Below are 13,201 nucleotides of genomic sequence, written 5' to 3' on the forward strand. Positions count from 1 at the left end.
TCCCAGCTACTTGGGAGGCTGAGGCAGGAGAATCGCTTGAACACAGGAAGCAAAGTTGCAGTGGGCTGACATCGCACCATTGCACTCCAGTCTGGGTGTCACAATGAGACTCTGTCTCAAAAAAAAAAAAATTATGGGCTACTGCATGCAAGGAGATTAAAAGGTAAGTAAGACATAGTTACTTTGTTTTCAGAAAGTCTTTAAGGCTTCTTTTCATTCTAAGTTTGTATAATTTACACAAAAATTATGTTATTTTTTCAGACTAATAATAAAGTTCTGAACTAAGCATTAGTACTTTCTGCCTTTTCTTGGATTTCACTTTTATTTGAAAACTTATTTTATATACTTGATACTTTATTTATCATTTGCTGGCTATAGAACCTTCAGAAACTTAACCACTTTAAACTTTAGTTTCCTCATCTTTGAGAAAGGATACATGTCTTAGTCTACTCAGGCAACTATGACAAAATACTACAAACTGGGTATCTCATAAACAATAGAAATTTATTTCTCAGGATTCTGGAGGTTGAGAAGTCCGAGATCAAGGTGCTGGCTCATCTGGTTTCTGGTGAGGACCTGCTTTCTGGTTCACAGACAGCGTCTCCTTGTTGTGTCCTCACATCTGGAAGGTCCATGGCAACTCTCTCAGGCCTCTTTCATAAGGGCATGAATCCCATTTTTGAGCTCTCTGCCCTCAGGATCTAATCACTTCCCCGAAGGCCTCACCCCTTAATACCATCTCATTAGTGATTAGATTTTCAATATGTGAATTTTAAGGAGACACAAACATTCAGGCCACAGCAATTCATAATAGTAGAAGTGCTTACTCTCAAATGATTAAATGACCTCATGCACCTTATGTCATTAAATGATTTTATGCACATAATGTTCTTAGCACAGAGCCTAGCTAAAGGCAAGCACTTAATAAATGTTTGCTACTATCTATTGACTCTCAAAACAATATATTTGATGCATAATTTTTGATGTCTTTTCTTTCTGCTATTATTATAGTTTAAAGAAACTGAGATATTTCTAAGAATTCCTCTAACTTCACTGACAAGAATTTTATTAATAGTATATGGAGTAAATATATCTTTGCATATCTTAAAGGAGATAGGAAAAGTAAGAAGCACCTTACATATGGAATGAGGCTCATGAAGCTCACTGTTAATCTAGTTACAAGTGCCACCAAGACAGACATCCAATAACACATTTTATAATCAGCTGTCTGATTTTCTCATTCATGTTTATGCTCTTCATTCTCTTCGAGCAGCTGTATAATGCAATGATTAAAATTCTCTTATTATGGACTAGCAGAGTGAATATAAAATGCATGTATGAAAATAACAAGATCTTGTATTAGGAAATGATTACAACATAGAGCAGCAACAGCAATTTTGTACTCACTTGTCTTGATGAAACCCATTTTTGTTTTATAAATCATTAGATATTTTCAAACTGTGCAAAATAATGTAAATTGATGTTTTCCTTCACAAAGTACTAAAGTAAAATTTTGGTGACAATTATAATTGTAAATTGATCACAAGCTTTGAAATACCAAATGCAAATAAAGCAGCTCAAAGCACAAGACATCTGGAGCAGCCCAGCAATACAACTTCTAGTTTTATTTCTGCAGTGCAAAATGTTCTAGTTGGGTAAACAGATTAGCCTTTTTGGATGCAATTCACACATTTGATTCAAATCCATGGGGAAAAGCACCTTTCAGTACTTGAGAATTCTAAACGCAATTGTGTCTCAAAAACTCAACACCAAGGGAGAAGAGACACCAGAAAAAAAAAAAAAAAAAAAAAAAAAAAAAAAAAAAAAAAAAAAAAAAAAAAAAAAAAAACTTGGTCACTTCAAAAGCTGTCACAATCACTACAGACAAAGTGCAGTGTAATCCCATTGCTTGGGGCAGCACTAGCCTTGGAAGTGGAAGACCCAGTTTTAAGTTCTGTTTTGTATTTACTTGTGCGGTAACTTGGGAAAGTCACCACATTTCTCTGAGTCAATTTCCTCCTTTGTAAAGTGGAGAGTTGCTATGATGATATGCTGATGTATGGACATGAAGCCCTTGGTAAACTGAAAAGCACTTTAAAATGATTAAATATGATCAGGCATGGAGGCAATGATGCTAGAGGCACAGAAGAAAAACACAGGTGACACAGGAAAACCCAAGTGACAAGGGAGACAAAGAGAGACTGAATCTGTACAACAATCAGGCAGCATCAATGGCAGAGGGTCCTGCAGAGTTAGATATGTCCTCACTGCCTACCCTATAATTGCCATCTTTACCTTTGTAAAGCAGCTGGCTCATTGTAGACTATCAATAAATCTTTCCTTATTTTCTTTCAGCTACTGACCTATGACTTATATTTTATATATGTGTTTATGTGGTTACTTAACTAATTAATTCAATGGTCATTTACCAATGTTCCTAAGTCACATTGGCAGAGATGAGACCTCAATTCTGTCCTCATTATAGTCTGGGGTGAGACAGACATTTAATTGATAACTTCTCCAAATACATAAATTATAAATTGTAGTAAATGCTCTAAATGAAAAATACAAAAGCAAGCAACACAAGAACATTGAAATTGGAAGGGTCTGGAAAAAATTTTACCCTTTTATTAGTACCTTTATTTTTCAGGGATGTCTTCCTTTTGTCTAAAAATTAATGTAAGCTGGTAAGGATGACTCAGTTTCAGTTTTCTGTAGTCCTCCCAGTACCTCAGGAGATTCTTTGCCTATAATAAGTACTCAATGTATATAAAGTAATCAACTTTGTTATATACATTGCTCTTTGGTAATTTTGTTTGTCTTCATCCTTGGATAAAATGCAAAGATTCTGAAATAGCAGAGCTCCAGATTCATTTAGATTCATAAATTGTGGGTTTCCAATATGAACATTTAGTCCTGCCAAAGAACCTGGTACCATGTAGTTGCTTCATTGTTAGGAAACAATGATTATAATGAACACTGGGCATTGTTCCTTTTGGTAACAAACCATAACCAGACAAGATAAAAACATCTAATTAAAAGAACTATGACTCCTTCTTATCAGCTACAAATCAAGCCAAAATAGATGGATCCTAACGAACATATCACTGGTAGATACGTGGCCAATGAGAAAGCTAAAATCAAGTTGAGGACAGTGCCTTTCCTTTATAAGCATCACTCTATGTGTATCACACCTGCAAACATTTTTGCAACATAAAAAGGCCCCTGACTATAACCAGTATGACTAGTCAATAACTGCTAGACATCAAACAATTATACTCAGTTGGAACTGAAAAGACACAAAAACATGATTTAACAGCATGTTTTGAGATACTTGAGTGGCAGTAGAAAAAAAATTAACCATATAAAGAAGACTCATTCTGATAGATTTTCCAGCAGCTGCTCCTTACATCTGCTGGTCCCATTGTGCTGGATATCCTCTGTTTGATCCCTCTACTTGCATGCTCCAAGGAGCTGACCTACCTGACTGACATCACGTGGCTCTCTTGCCCCAACTTCTTGCCTTCAACCAGTGGGGAGTAGAGGCTCGATGGGGGAGGAGGAGTTTATTCTCCAGGCCTCTTTCTTGAAGGGAGCTCATGGGCCAACTGAAAGGCTCATCTGTTTTAAGAGTGCTGTCTCCACCCATCCTTGTGCATAACTCCTCCCTTCCCTCTCCCTTGAGACTTAGGGAAAGCAGTGGTACTACCATTTCTAACTTGGGCAACTGAACTATCTTTTACACCTTCCTTTACACACCTTTGTAATTTAATCTCTGTATACATCTCCTAAAATTATCATAATTTGAGAATGCCATCTGTTTCCTGCTAGGATGCTAATGTATATATTTTATGTATATATATATATATAATTTTAGACTAGAGTTCACACATATTAGTATACTCACCTCAGTCTTTAGGTGAAGAGAGGAAAAGATGCTTGCTAAAAGTGACAAAGCTATTGTCAAAACCAGTGCCAGAGGTGGTTTTTCTCAACTAAGGCAATACCATAAAATAGTGGTTCTCAAAACACGGTCCCTAGACCAGCAGCAATAGCATCACTAGGTAACATATTAGAAATGCAAATTCTCAGGCTGTGGGATAAGATCAATTACTAGGTGAGAATTTCTGGGGTAGGGCACAGTAACTTTGTTTAACAAGTCCTCTAGGTAGGTGATAACTACACTTTTGGGGTACCATTCTAATATCAAATAAATGAAGTACAGGAAAAGCTCATTAATTTTGGCTATTAAGGGAGAAAGTATATTTTAATGGAAAGCCTAAGTTAAATAATAGTCTTTAAAAATAACTACAGGTATACCAATATTCATAGCAGTATCATTCACAATAGCAAAAAGGTGGAAACAACCCAAATGTTTGCCAACGAATGAATGGATTAAACAAAATGTGGTATATACATACAATGAACTATATTATTCAGCCTTAGAACACAATAAAATTCTAAATCATGCTACAACATAGATGAACCTTGAAGATACTATGCTAAGGGAAATAAGCAAAACACAAAAGGATAATCTTCTACGAGTCTACTTATATTAAGTGTCTAGAATAGCCAAGTTTGTAGAGACAAAACGTAGAATAGTGGTTGCCAGAAACTTAAGGGGGTGGAACTGCAGAATTATTGCTTAATGGGTAAAGAGTTTCAGATTGGAAAAATGAAAATATTCTGGAGATGGATGGTCATAATGGGTGCCCAACAATGTAAATGTACTTAATGGCACCAAAGTCTACAAAAATATTTTAAATAGTAAATTTTGTTATATATACTTTACACAATAAAAAAGTCAATTCTTTTGCAGCACACAAAATAACTGTTAGAAAATTATTTTAAAGTGTATATCATATAAGTGTATATCATATTAAGTTTTTTCTTAATAAATATTGGGGTTCAGGTCTTTTCAGGTGGGGTAAGAATTTGGTGTGCCTTAAATCTGTGATTAAAATAGCATCATTTCAGGATTTACTTATAAATAATTTTATAATCTTGCTAAAGGTGTTTTGTTTTATCAGAGAGTTTAATCCTTTTGATACTCTTTTTTTCCACATTTGCCCCCTAGGTGTTACAAAGTAAGCTTCAGCTCTGTCCAAACTGGTCAGATTAGTCAGCTCCTGACTTACCCAATCCTGCTTATCCAAAACCTGTACAAGCTCCCAGCCAATTCCTAACATGATAAGCCAGATAACAGTAGTTGCAGAGGCAATGGTGAAAGTAATAGTAGTCATCATCCTTATCATAGTTGTAGTTGTAGTAGAAATAGCTGATATTTACATTGAGTGCTTACTACATACTAGGAGTTGTTTTAATTACATTATATATATTCTCACTCATTTATTTCCTTGACAAACATATGAGGTAGTGCTATTTTTATCTCACAAGCCTCAGATAAGTTAAATAAGATTTCCAAGTTTACCCAGCTGGTATTGTGGAAGCAAGACAAAAACACAGATGGTTAAACTTCAGAGTCTATGCTTTTAGCTAATAAGCTACCTCCCTTAGTAATATCCACCATGTATTTGGTATTTACTATGTGCCATGACCTGTGCTCTATGTTTTTTCATGCATTATTTCCACAATAACACTAACCAGTTGGTTTAGTAGCAGACAAGACTTGTGGAAACTGTTCATTCATTGTCCGTTTCCACTTTCTCCAAGGATGGACACCTGCTTCTAGGTACTATACACTGGAGCTCTCCCAATCTAGTTAAAGCTGCCTAAGTTGGAGGTAGTGAGGAGCTCTCAGTTCCTCCAAACACTTCCACCTCACAATTTCATACTTAGAAATGTCAAAGAAGTGACTATTTTGACTGTAACCATTGGTTATTATTCCCTCAAATGCTCATCAATTTCTGCTCTTTATTGAAAACCTAGGTTTAAGTAATAATTTTAAAATCAGGTTCCTCTTCACCAGCATTGTTCTGCATTTATGAAAGCTTCAAACTTTTTGCTAAGGCAACCAGGTTTATATGGTACCCAGACTCCACTGCAGTGTTGGAAATTTATATTAAGGCTAGCACTTTGATTGAGAAGTTTTGACAATGAATTATATGATCATTCTCAACTAGAAAGTCAGAAAACATCTAATTTAAAGGACTGCACAAAAATGAACTGAGTCACCTATGGGTCATTTTAAGAAGAGTTCCACTATGTCAACCTCTGATATCCTAACAAAAATATCTACTGCAAAAAAACTCCTAATAAGAGGAGAGGGGTGAGGGTTGAAAATTAACGTATTGAGTACAATGTTCACTATTTGGATGATGGGTACATTAGAAGTCCAATCCCTACCACTACTCAATATATCCATGTAACAAACATATACACATATCCCTTAAATCTAAAATAAAATAAATTTTAAAAGGTAACATATTAAATGATGAATGCACTAAAAAACTTGAAAAGGAGACCCACAATAGGGCTGTGAGCTAGAAAAATCAAAACATTAGAATTTTGTATTATCTAACGTCATACACAAAAGTAACAAATGCTCTAATAATAATTTTTAAACAAATAATATGCCATTAATTCATATCTATAATGTGTTTATAACTTCTTGGAATCATTTTTTATAAAATTGGTTTCATAAGCATGAAAAAATTATACATAAACATGTCATCAATTGAGCAAACTTCAGTGCTCCTTCATTTCCCATCCCCATCTCTCCAGCTCTCAAAAATCTGAAAAATAAAAAAATTCTATATTAAAATCTCTTATCAATATTAATATGAACTTTTTAACATCACCTACAGAGCTATTGTTTTGCTCAAAGAATTACCTCATCATCACCAATTACATTTGTGTTCTTATTTATAATTTTATAAAGAAACTCTAAGGAGCAAAGAAAAATTTAAGAAGTTTCTCAAAACATCTGTTGGTCTATTTTAGATGTATTCTGCCAATGGCGTTATAAAACAAAGTTTCACAGGCTCTACCTTTTAATTACAATGTATTAATTACCTTATTGATTAGCAAGGAGTATTCAAATAACTGGTTTATTTCAGTTAATGCAGATTTCATCTCTCTATCCACCATCGATACTACGGTCAGGACATTGAGTAGAAAAGGCAAATAATGAAATGAGGGCAATGGCTGGACATAGGAACTTTCTATATGACCAACAGTTTTATTTGCATTCAGTCAAAAACTAGAAATTAAAAAACTTAATTTCATTGGAAAATGATATCAAATCATTTGTTTGATTTGATGAGAGTTGAATCAAAATAATTTAAAAGCTTTGTAAGTAGAAATTGAATATTTTGGATTCTATAATTAAAAATAAATACTAATAGATATATAGAGACACCATAATGTCATTAATAAAAGACACTGATGTGAATGTGCATTTCCCTGATGATTCGTGATACTGAACATTTTTCATAAAAACCTGTTGATCATTTGTATGTCTTTTCAGGTCCTTTGCCCATTTAAAACGTTAGATTGTTGGTTTTCTTGCTATTGAATTGTTTGATTTCCTTATATATTTTGGATATTACCACTTATTAGATGTATGGTTTGCAAATATTTTCTCCAATTCCATAGGTTGTCTCTTCACTCTGTTGATTGTTTCCTTTGCTGTGCAGAAGTTTTTAGTGTGATGCAATCTCATCTGTCAAATTTTGCTTTTGTTTCTTGTGCTTTTTGGGTTACATCCAGAAAATCTTTGCCCAATATCAAGAAGCTTTTCCTCTATATTTTCTTCTAGCAGTTTTACAGTTTCAGGTCTTGCATTTTAGTTTTTAATCCATTTGGATCAATCTTAAAAAAAAAATCAAACTCAAAGAAGCAGAAAGTATAGTGATGGCTACCAGGGGCTGCGGTGGGCAAGTGATAGGGATTGGAAAGCCCTTGGTGAAAAGTCTACAAAATTTCAGTTAAACAGGAGGTATAAATTCAGGAGATACATTGCACAGCCTGTTGACTCTGTTATAACAAGGTGTGTGTATCTGAAAATTGCTAAGACAGTAGACTTTAAATACTCTCCCTACAAAGGAATAAGAATGTGAGGTAATGGATATATATATCAAAACATCATGCTGTATACCATAGATATGTATAATTTTTGCCAATTTAATTTTTTTAAAAAAATAAATGTGTATCTTTTTTATAAAATATCTTAACTCTAATTTCATCACAATATTTTGAGATTTGTTGTTACTGTTGTTTTATGTTGACATTTATCTTTTTTTTAAATATAACATATGGCATTTAATCAAAAGTCAACAAGCATGTCTAGAAACAGAACCAAATTAAGAAAAAATAAACAGAAACAACAAACAATAAAATATAGGAAATCCAGATATTGGAGTTATATAAAACAGTCATTAAAACAATTGTGATAGATGTTTAAGAAAATGAATCACAAGATAAAGAAATTCACCAGTGAATAAAGTCTATTTATTTATTATTAATTTCATTTTTATTAAATAATTTAACTTTTATTTTTTATAAAAGTGATCCATAATTGTCAAAAGCCAAATGGTAATTTGTCATGCAGAAGTAGAATTAAAAAATAAACATCAGATGGTTCTAAAAGTTCAATTTTGCAAAACGAAGTTCTCTCTTTCCTCCTCCTCCATTCCTTTTCTCAAAGATTACGCCTTTCAACTAGTTAGTTACCTTTTTACATACGTATATCCATATTTCTAAATAAGTGATTTAAAAATAAATATATCAATTTTCTTTTCTGATTAAAACTTCTAACTTAAGGATGAAGATATAATACTCTTACTTGTTTCTCCAATCCACACACATACATTCTGTCCTGATTGTCCCATATGCAATTTTTAGTTTCATCTCTATCCAGCTAAAATTTGTTTATTTTTAATTTATTTTATTTTATTTGTTTTCAAGACGAAGTTTTGCTCTGTCACCCAGGCTGGAGTGCAGTGGCACTATCTTGGCTCACTGCAACCTTCACCTCTCAGGTTCAAGTGATTCTCCTGCCTCAGACTGCTGACATTTATTTTATATCAATAAGAGCTGCAAACAGCTTTTACTGTCTTGAGTTGAGGCTTATAGAACTGAAATTGATCATATTCACCTGGTGGCTTGGAATAATTTTGCATTTTACAGTATTCAATTTATCTTCAGAAAGACTTGCTTTATCTATTTCATGCAAGGTTTAGAATCATGAAAGCTCCTCAAGGGAAAAACACTGGAAAATAATTTGGTGTTTTGCCTTGAAGTGATTACATCTGCATAACAATATATTATTTCTGCAGCAAGAATGCTAACAAATAAAAAGTTTTTTTGGTCATCCAGGTGGACTTACCATGGAAGTCTCAGGTTTTTTTTTTTGCTGTTTCCTAAATTATGTGAACAGCTGAAAACTTTTTTTAAGTGAAGAAATCACAATTTTTAAGCTAAGAATACAAGATAATTTTTAATAACTACAGGAAAATCGGTTGTTATCAACAACCCAAGTTCATTAGGTGATTTTCTCAATTCAGGTGTGCATTGAAAATAATGAATGATGCCTCTCAATCTTAATTTCATTTGTATGTAGTTGGTATGCTTTTTGTGCATTTACAGTGGGCTATGATTTCCCATTTCCCAGAAAACAATGGAATATACGCTTTAGTATAAAAAGATTTTTGTAATGAAAAGTGAATTTTACCCAGGGACCACATGGAAGCCCAAAATGTTCTGACAGATTGCACAGGGGAAATATCTAGAGAAAATTTTTGTGTATAATGATTATCATACCAACTCAATGCTATGCAAATATCTTATTTATCTATTTGTATTTATTTGCTTGTTTTTTTCCTGTGAGTTTTGTAAAAAAACAATAAGTTAAAAAGATTGTCATGATGTTCACTAGAAAAGTCAAGGCTGCTTCTAGAGATTCATTGAATTATTTAATTTAATGTATTAAAATATTGTCTATACTATATCACTATTAAAATATATAGGAGAATATTCAATTTCACTAAAAGAGAAACTCTAAGACCACTGTCAATGCCACATATACTGGCCTCATATCAAAAGTTTAAGACATATAATAGGAAGCAGAATAAGAAAAGAAATCTGAAGAAAGGAAAAGGACAAATGTTTTAAAGTTCCAACTCTTTGGAGAAACACACTGAGCATCAGTTTTGTTATAGGTACTTGAAATTCCTGAAGATACAGAGAGGGATGAAGCAATGTAAAGAAACTTACATAGGGCAGGATTTCTCATACACCGTAATGCTCAACAATAGTAATAACTCATTTCAACCTTTTGGTGAAGACTTATGGTGACTCTTTAGCAAAAGATGCTAATTCTTAATAAAATCAACAATTTAAAAACACATTTACAATGCATTCCTACAATTCAGTTCTCCTAGGGAGGAAGAGTGATTCTACTTTAGCGCTAATAATGATCTTTAACTGATCAGTTTTTTTAGCGCTAATAATGATCTTTAATTTATCAGTTTTTTAAAATACTATTTTCATAAATAACCACAGGACCTTCCTTTTATATAATTAATTTCCTTAGAAGTGGACTGTGGTTTATTCTCTGGCATATATAATTGTAGTGGGAAAATATTACTATTGTAACAATATTTAAGGTACAATATGTAAAGTATTTGAAAGCTTGGCATATTAGTAAATTGAATCATAGGTTTCTGGTTTCTAGAACTGCCTGCTATTAATTTTCTGTCGTTGATAAAGTCCTGTAACAACTCAAGAAAGTGAGTCTCAGTTTTTTCAACTGGAAATTGAAGAAGTAGATCTAAATGATCTTGCAGATCCCTTATATTTGTGCTTTTTTCCTATACAAAACATATTTGTTTGCTTTATTTTGTTAAATAAATATGAAAGTCTAACATAGGAAAAGAGATATATTTTGCATGCATTTGAGCAGAAGGCATCTGTTAGAATTTTAGAATAGCCCCAGGGATTTTTCTCATAAGTCCAAAATGTATGATTAAAAGGTCTTAACGGCAATGTTCCAAAACATCAAAGACTTTAAATGCAATAATACTGCTCACTTCACCAGCTATACTAACAGAAAAATGAATTCCAATATTTCCCATGTGCTGGTAGAATAATAAATTCTGATTTACAGAATTCAGTCTGTCTGGTACTAGTTACATTTTCATAACATTTCAAAATAAAGACTATTTAGGTAGACACATCTATTCTCCCTGAAAACATGATGATAAAATTTCACATTCAAAGGAGAGTATTTTTATGAAACAGAAACCTTTTGCTTATAAACAAAAACCCAAAAACTCTAAAAGATCTTAGATTATACAATTACTGGGTTCTATTCAAATTAAGTATTAAAATAAAAAGCTAAAACCAGAAAAGCTTAGAGTTTAGTTTAGCCACAGATAATTAATAGTAAAGGCTTTAGACTTCTTTATTCAGCAATAATGCTGTTTTGAGGATATACAATTAATCTCCACACATAGAATACTCTCCTCACAACAACAGCGAAGCTGGAAAATATTTTTTATGAGTTCAAACACACTGGTTACCAGTGGAAAATCTAGCAAGCTACAAATAATTCAGACTAAACTTAAACATATCTATGATCAGATTAATACCAGAGGATTCATTTTTTAATTCATTAATTGATTGATTAAGCACTTACTTATACTAGCCATTGTTTTAAGACTCATGGATACTGTTTGAACACATCAGCCCAAATCGCCATCTTCACAGAGCTTACTTTGAAATTAAGGGTAGAAGTGAAAGAAAATATAAACATAGTCCAGACACGGTGGCTCACACCTATAATCCCAGCACTTTGGGAGGCCGATGTGGGATGATCACCTGAAGTCAGGAGTTTGAGACCGGCCTGGCCAAGATGATGAAACCCCATCTCTACTAAAAATGCAAAACCTAGTCAGCACGATGGCGCACACCTGTAGTCTCAGCTACTGGAGAGGCCGAGGCAGGAGAATTGCTTGAACCCAGGAGGTGGAGATTGCAGTGAGCTGAGATCCCATTATTGCACTCTAGCCTGGGTGACAGAGCGAGACTCTGTCTCAAATGTACATATATATATATATACACACACACACACACATACACACATACATGATGTGTGCATTTGTATAAATATATACATGTATATATATATATTTATATATATATATATACACACACACACATGATATAGTAGGCAAAAGCTATGAAGAAACATAAAACAGAGTAAGAGACTAAAGTGTAAATGGGCAGTTGTATTTTTGGAAAAAATGGCCAGGGAAGACTTCTTTGATGAAGTGATATTAAAGGAAGGACTTGAATGAAGTAATGAACAAGATGAGAGATTATCTGAGTAGGGTGTGTTGCAGGAGGAAGGAGCATTCCAAGCAGAGAAAAGTAATTTGTTCTGATTGCATCAATACAGAATCAAAGTCATAAGTGATTGCTCCATAAGGATAAGACCACATCTCAGTCAATTTAGTTTTTAGCACCCGCCTCAATATTTTGTACATTGTGGGTGTCAATATGTGCTTGGAACTGAGATAAATGGACTTTTAATCTATTTATTGCATATGTTCACTAGCTTAGTCTATCAGCAATTACTCTCATTTTATCAGAGTTTACTGAATATCAACTATGTGGAATATTAATGAAATAATATACATTTTAAAACAACGAATTAATAAATTGTTTTAAAATGTATATTATTCCATTAAAAATCAAAATAACACTATTCCATTAAAAATAAAAATAAAGAAAAAGGAATTAGAACAACAAAGTTGAAATCTATAAGGGTCAAAACTACCAAAAACACATTAAGTGGCATCCATTAATGTATTACTTCAATATATGCATGTGTATGTTTACTGAAGTACTATTAACAATAGCAAAGACATGGAATAAACACAGATGCCCATCAATGATAGACTTAAACAAAATGTGGTAAATATACACCATGGAATGCTATGCAACCATACAAAAGAATGAGGTCATGTCCTTTGCAGGAACATGGATGGAGCTGGAAGCTATTATCCTCAGAAAACTAACATAGGAACAGAAAACCAAACACCACATGTTCTCACTCGTAAGTAGGAGCTGAACCATGAGAACACATGGACACAGGGAAGGGAACAACACACACTATGGCCATACCTAGGTGATGAGATGATAGATAACAGCAAACCACCACAGCACACGTTTACTTATGTAACAAAGCTGTATGTGCTGCACATGTATCCCAGAACTTAAAATAAAATATAATTCA

General features: G+C 33.3%; 1 protein-coding gene across 2 annotated transcripts in view; it reads right to left on the reverse strand.

Annotated features, from left to right (window-relative positions):
- The window catches only part of PDE4B (phosphodiesterase 4B), a 446,198-nt gene that overhangs the window by 244,368 nt on the left and 188,629 nt on the right, over positions 1 to 13,201 (reverse strand). The window lies entirely within an intron of this gene.

This window comes from Cebus imitator, unplaced genomic scaffold (genome assembly GCF_001604975.1).
Source record: "Cebus imitator isolate Cc_AM_T3 unplaced genomic scaffold, Cebus_imitator-1.0 Scaffold693, whole genome shotgun sequence".
NCBI classification, from domain to species: Eukaryota; Metazoa; Chordata; class Mammalia; order Primates; family Cebidae; genus Cebus; species Cebus imitator.